At 38.1% G+C, this 6,621-nt stretch overlaps 1 long non-coding RNA gene across 1 annotated transcript in view; it reads right to left on the bottom strand.

Annotated features, from left to right (window-relative positions):
• Positions 1–6,038: 6,038 nt before the first annotated feature.
• The window catches only part of LOC137221458 (uncharacterized), a 304,989-nt gene continuing 304,406 nt past the window's right edge, over positions 6,039–6,621 (bottom strand). Inside the window, exon 3 of the long non-coding RNA XR_010942011.1 lies at positions 6,039–6,108. This is a non-coding gene — a long non-coding RNA (uncharacterized lncRNA). The remainder of the gene's footprint in view (positions 6,109–6,621) is intronic.

Below are 6,621 nucleotides of genomic sequence, written 5' to 3'. Positions count from 1 at the left end.
ATGTGCAATGTGTTCTTCATGAGTCAGATGACTTTCTTAAGCGCTGAGTTGTATCCACCCAAGAAAATATTTTTACCAAACCAGAGTTTGACTCAGCAAATATTCCCACACAGAATGGAGTTTGCTGTTCAAGAGGGAGGTTGATGTGTTACTTTAGAAATTTCTTTGCTCCTGTGTGGTGTCTGGAATTGTCAATGGTCTACATCTACATGATAAATAAAGTGGCAGACAAAAAGCTTGGCCTTACCCAATTTTCCAAGGTGTTAAGGATAAGTGCTTTATGATAGGGTGTTTATAAGAAGACAGGATGTGAAAGGCTATCCTTGCTCTGGGCCTGGAGGATACCCCTCAACACCCAATCAGGCTAAATCACATTTCAGGGGTGGGGGAAAATTTAAGGTAATATGTGATAAACCTAGAAATACACTCAAAAGTGAAATTTTACAAATATATGAAAATATAAAACTATTATTTAAAATATAGGACTTTAACCATCTCTTAGATTTCTTAAACATTTTACCTCCTGGAAATGAGTTGAAGACCATCCTTTTGGCTTCCCTATCCAGAGAGTCTCAAAAATAACCAGAGTTTTAAAACCCATACCTCATTAGAAGTTACACATTGATCCAGAAGCTTCAAATCTTAAAAAACCACAACTGAACAAACACCCCTGAATGTAAATTCTCTCTCTCCTCCAATACTTTGAGCCTCTCCTGTAACTCCTAGCACACTTTACTGAGTATTCCGGTTCTCGGGGGGGGGGGGCTTCTCTTTTTCTCCTATAGATCATAAGCTCCGAGAAACCATGAAACCATGAAATTTCTTTTATTCATCTAAAAAACAATTTCTTACTGAGGCTAGCTTAATGTGATTATATAGTAGGAAAGTAAACAAGAGTAAATATTATTAAATATGTATATTGCAATGAGGTAAAACCATTTTGGGATATGCAGCAGAGCCTGAGTCTACAGAAATCCTATTTTAATTATGTTCCATCAAGGTCCGGGAGTCTGGTCACTGAGGGGATGGATAACAAAGGATTACTATGTTCGTGCATCGCAACTTCTGGGGAAGATCATAAATTATCTTGATGACTCATTTCCTCTAGTCACTCTGGCACTCCCAATATGGGGAAAACTTTTCTGTCGCTTTCCTTTAGATTTGTGAGATATAAATGGGGGCAAAGAACCTAAACTTGAGGTTGTTCAAGAATTATTTAATGTATATGTAAAGCTTAAAAAACCATTAATGGCTCTCTTAGAACCATTGTAATAGCCATCAGAGTGCAAAGGCCATACTTAAGGTGACAGTATTCTAAGTGTCATTTTGTAGAGGAGTGGCTGGTGACCCCAGAGGTTGTTTGTTTCATTCTAAGTCACCCAGGATGCTCCCCATCTACGTGCTGAGTATATGAGGCGATGTAACAAAGGCTCCCTGTTCTTCACACGCAGATTGAAAAGAAAGTAGAAGGATAGAATCTCTTTCATTTCTAGATGATTTCTACTATCAGGGTCTCTGAAATGCAATTCAGAACCTTGAACGTTTATATCATTTCTAGATTCCTCCATGTCTACGCCAAATTCACCCACACAATTTTTTCATTCGTGTGCACATTCATTACTGGAAACAAATGGCCTTATTTTGTTCTTTAGTTTCTTACCTATTTGTACATATTTTTAGATAGATTTTTTTTTTCAGTACTTAGGACAGTCTTAAACAAATAAATGCTGAATAAATATTTCTGAATTACCCACCATAAAGGTCTCCTGGAAAGTTGCCTGTGGATTACTGCTCTATGGCTGCTAATTGTCTCATTTCCTTGTCTTTGTTCTCATTCCAGGATCCTTTGGCACCTGCTTTACTTCATTGTTCTCTCATTTTTCATTTTTCCATATAGGCTGAGCTAATTAACTGCAGCATTGGAAGTAGCAAGGATATTAATTCTGTACAATGTTTTGAAATATACTTCATAGGATTATATATTTATGGATAAAATTTTCATTCTGTGCATTTTCTCCTTATTCTTCCCTTTGAAGAGAGGAAAGAGATCATCCTAAGGAACCTGAACTCACTCACTTCACTAATAAATATTTCCATGAATTTTGCATCTCTCATCGCTGACACTTTGCACGTTATAGATATGTTTTTCATTAAAAGGCCTACTTTTTATTGTTGGTGTGTATTTCCTGTTTTTCCTTTTCTCAGTTCCCATACCTTGTTTCAGGACTCGCCTCTAATGATGGATTTACAGAGGGACCTGTTAACAGGGCAATAACCACGACCTCCCCCTCAGTTACTGCCTGTCCGCACTCCCACCCAAGTGGCATCAAGTCCCTGTGTGGTTCCTTTTCTCTCTTCCTTTCTTTTCTCTTTATCACCCAGAGCCTTTTTTGTGCATGGGGACATTTCACATGGGGACATCCCCAGCTCTCAAATGGACTTCAGGGGACCCTGAAATTTGCCTCTTACCACTAAGACTTAGCAAAAATGAAAGCAAACAGAATTTCTCCGTACTAGTCTCCTTGAGTTTGGAAGCCAAGGACATATTTTCTGCTCTTGCTAGGGATGGACTGAAGAGAATCCTACCTGGAACAATCACATGCTATGTAAACAGTGTGAAGGAGCATTGGATAAAAATCACCTTTGGGGAGATAAGTCCAAAGATTCCAGACTGCCTTCTAGATCATTGTCTTTGTCAGAGGCAGATGTAAAACTTAACAGAGAAGGGCTGATATGTGAGGTTTTGTAAACAAGCTTGGTATTAATACTTAGGGTTATTAGTGCTGCTTCAAATTCGGAATCTTTTAGCTCCTGTCTCTTGCCCATTCTTCCTTCTTTATGTGACTTGATATTAGACTGTCTGAATCAACCAATCTCTCTCTCTCTCAACAGACCTTAAATAATTAAGAACAAGTGTAACATGAAGATTATTATCTTCGATAGTTTTTCTTCACCATTTCGTGGTAAGTCTTTAGTGGAGTAAAGAGTAGTTAGGACCAACTTAAAACAGTAAATTATTACTTTCATCAGTCATATTCCAAAATATTCCTAAAGACAAAAATCAACTCATTCCCAAACTACCAGCTGTGGCTCACTTGCATCATGAAATTGACTAGAGAGATGACCTCCGAGGAGAAAGCTGTAGTAATTCAAGGTCACTACATCAGATAAATTTGCTATCAATGTTTAAAGATCAGGCCAGGGTCTCAAAGGACAAAACATAAGAATAGGTGAGGAAGTCTTTAAAAAGCTTGATTATCTATCAAACATTATAATAACCTCTGAGAATTACAATCTCTACCTATCATGGTGTTTTAAATACTTGATAGACATCTTTGTTCATTACTGTATTGATAAGATTTCTCACAAGTTCATTTTTCTGAGGGAAAGAAATAATTTCTTTAAATCCTCTGAAAAAGTCATAATAGGCTTTCAAAATCTATAATGGCTTGTCAGGAGAAATAGATTACTAATAATCTAGGATTTAAGAGTGCAATACACCGAATAGCACAGGGAGATCAGCTCAGTGCTTTGTGACCGGCTGGAGGGGTGGGATAAGGAGGGTGGGAGGGAGGGAGACGCAAGTGGGAAGAGATATGGGAACATATGTATATATATAACTGATTCATTTTGTTGTGAAGCTGAAACTAACATACCATTGTAAAGCAATTATACTCCAATAAAGATGTTAAAAAAAAATAAATAAAATAAAATAAAATGGGCAAAAGAACTGAATTGAAGAAGACTTTATCAAAGAAGATATTTAGATAACAAACACACGAGAAGATGCTAAACATCATTTGTCATTAGGGAAATACTAAAAAAAAAAAAAAAAGAGTGCAATACAGAAGGCAGAGTTAGAAAAGACTTTAAAAATGGAAGCTGCCCAACAATGTAGAGTAATGAGCTCCTTATAACTAAACATATTACAGCCAAAGGTAAATGATAATTGGGCATGGATGCTGTCACACCGGTTAGGAGGCTGTATTAGAAGATGTCTACTCAGTTTATTTAACACAATCTGACAAAGTTTCCAAATTCCTTGCCACTTGCACCTTCGGGACAAGCCGGATCACTCTAAAAATGCAATGTCCAAAGTTTTGTATAATACTGCAGATATTCTCTGGCTAGGGCAGAATACGATGTGACTAATGTACAAATGACCTTTTATTAATGTAGTCCAAAATTATGCTAGATTTTTTTCATAGCCAAACCATATGGCCAATTCTTAGTGAATTTTACTCTGATAAAAGTAAAATCCCCAGATTTTTACTCATATGAATTCTAAGAAACCCAGCCTCCTTTATCCTGTTCTTGCATAATTGATTTTTAAATCCTGAATGTAAGTGTTCATATTTATTGCTGATAAAGTCTGTTTTATTGATTCTAATGTCAAGATAATTTTTCATTCCAAATTAGCTTATTGCATTAAGTATTTCAAAGTATTTGTATCATTTCGAATTGCCAAAAAAAAAAAAAAAAAAAGAAAATTGCTATAGCTTCCTAATTGCTGATAGAGGTTGAACAGAACTGAATCTAGTGACACTCTGATGGAGTTTTCCCAGAGGAAAGTTATGACTCCTCTCCATAAAGCAAATTCTCTAAAGAACCTACAATTTTTAAAAGAAAGTGTCTTTCCTTTAATCCCTGAAAATAACTCGTTACCATCTTTGAAAGAGAGCACAAAAAAGAGTAATATATGATTAATGTCAGGATTTCCTACTGAGTGGTTTTTAAGTTATCTTAGGCTGAAAAATATAAGAACTCAGATAGGGACCTCCTACCCATTCTGGGTTAATCAATAACCTTCGGTTTTGCAAAAACATCTGTGACTGTTAAGAGTGAATTGAAATACATTAGAAATGGCATTACCAGGTGATGGCAAGGCTGCAAACCAGAGGTTACCATCTCCAGCTTCCCCAGGCAATAAGCTCGCTTTTTGGTCCCTTTGAAAGCCTTTCACATCTGGCTGGTGCTGAATGAATCTACTGTCAAGCCACGACTGCTGTGGTACCTGGTTTCTTAAGAATTAATTACACGTTCAGAACAGAGGACTTAGGGGTGTCTGGGGACTCGTGGCAGAGTTCACACAGCCTCTGTTAAACAAAGGAGGCTCTGTCTCTCCTATGCTCCTGCTCTTAACGAGGAAGTGAGTTTGATCACGGGCCACGTTAGAGATCCCTTATTTAACAGAGCCAGAGGTGATTGGATCAACGTTTTTCTAAATAGCATCTTGTGTTTTAGCCATAAGGGAGGTTAACTTTGTACTATTTGGCTTTCAAATATGGTTCTTATCACTGACTAGCCTCAGAGAAAGGAAAACAGCATGACTGTGTTTCCAGGGAGGCGTGTGTGTGTGTGTGTGTGTGTGTGTGTGTGTGTGTGTGTGTGTGTGTGTGTATGTGTGATTAATCACAAGAAGTGGGAGAAAGGCAGAGGTTCTCATAGGACAGGAGGACTGGAAGCAAACTAACCAGTATCAGAAGATAAGGACTGTATTTGTTTGCTGTTTTTACCTCTGGCCAGGAATTTCTATGTGAAACATTGGAGGGGGTTTGTGCAGTCTGAAGGGACAACTCTAGTTGATAGTGGAATGTTCTGTAATTACAGCACATCTCAGAGGTTGCAACCTAGAAGCCAAGTCCCAGAAACCTAGGATTTTCAAAATGGTTCACATCACGTATTAAGAAGTTCTTGAGTAACAATGGTTCTTTGGCCAAGTCCCTTTCTAAAATCAATCTAAAGTAGCAAAACCACAAAAGACAGTCATCATGTCTGGATTTTGGAGATGCAGCTGGGACTTGGAATTTAGATAGCGTTGCTTTTCCATTACCGTCAGCCTAGACTGTGCTGTCTAATCACCTCTATCCATGTGTGTGCTGTGCAGGAGGTTAACAAGCACAAAGGAGAAGAAGACACTAAAAGGCTAAATGGATGGCCAAGCAAGTACAATGAATACGAAGGAATAAATACAGCAACTATAACAAGCTGGCTAAGTGAGGCCATTGCGTCCCAAAGGCACTCAAGACTCACCAGTAGCTCTTCAATTCCCAAGACTGGATGAGAGAACTTTCCCTCTTCCCCACTCCTCAGATGTCAGAAACTCTCCTAAGAGAAGAAAAACATCCAGGGGCAAAGAATTAATGGTATGGAAGATGAGGGGTGTGAAACGCTGGAGGCAATCCTTGCTTATTAAAGCTGCTTTCTTTGGTCAACTTAATTGTGCTGGCTGAGTTCTTTCTAGAAGTAAACTTGTATGCATTTTATTCAGGCACTATGAATCAAGAAGAAGGAAACTTACCCAGATTCTGCGGCTTTCTCTATACTCTTCTTTCATGCTGAAATTAATGACCAAACAAAAACCTCTGACTTCTCAAAGATTTTCTTATGAATTCTCGCGGCCAAGTGTTAGTGAGAAAATCAACAAGTAATACTAAAAAGGAAGCTCATGGGTGGGTTTGTTTTCTGGTCGGCTTTGTATGTGATGCTGTGTTAGTTGTACAGCTAAGCTGTCTGAGTCGACACATGAGGAGGCATCCAAGGGATGGAGGTGATGAATTAAAAGGCTTTTCCGTTACCAGAGTCTAGAATTCTAAATGGACTTGGAAGTGGACCAAATCT

The sequence above is a fragment of the Pseudorca crassidens genome, chromosome 3, assembly GCF_039906515.1.
Source record: "Pseudorca crassidens isolate mPseCra1 chromosome 3, mPseCra1.hap1, whole genome shotgun sequence".
Taxonomy (NCBI): domain Eukaryota; kingdom Metazoa; phylum Chordata; class Mammalia; order Artiodactyla; family Delphinidae; genus Pseudorca; species Pseudorca crassidens.
The sequence above is the reverse complement of the archived record's forward strand: the minus strand, read 5'-3'. Positions and strand labels throughout refer to the sequence as shown.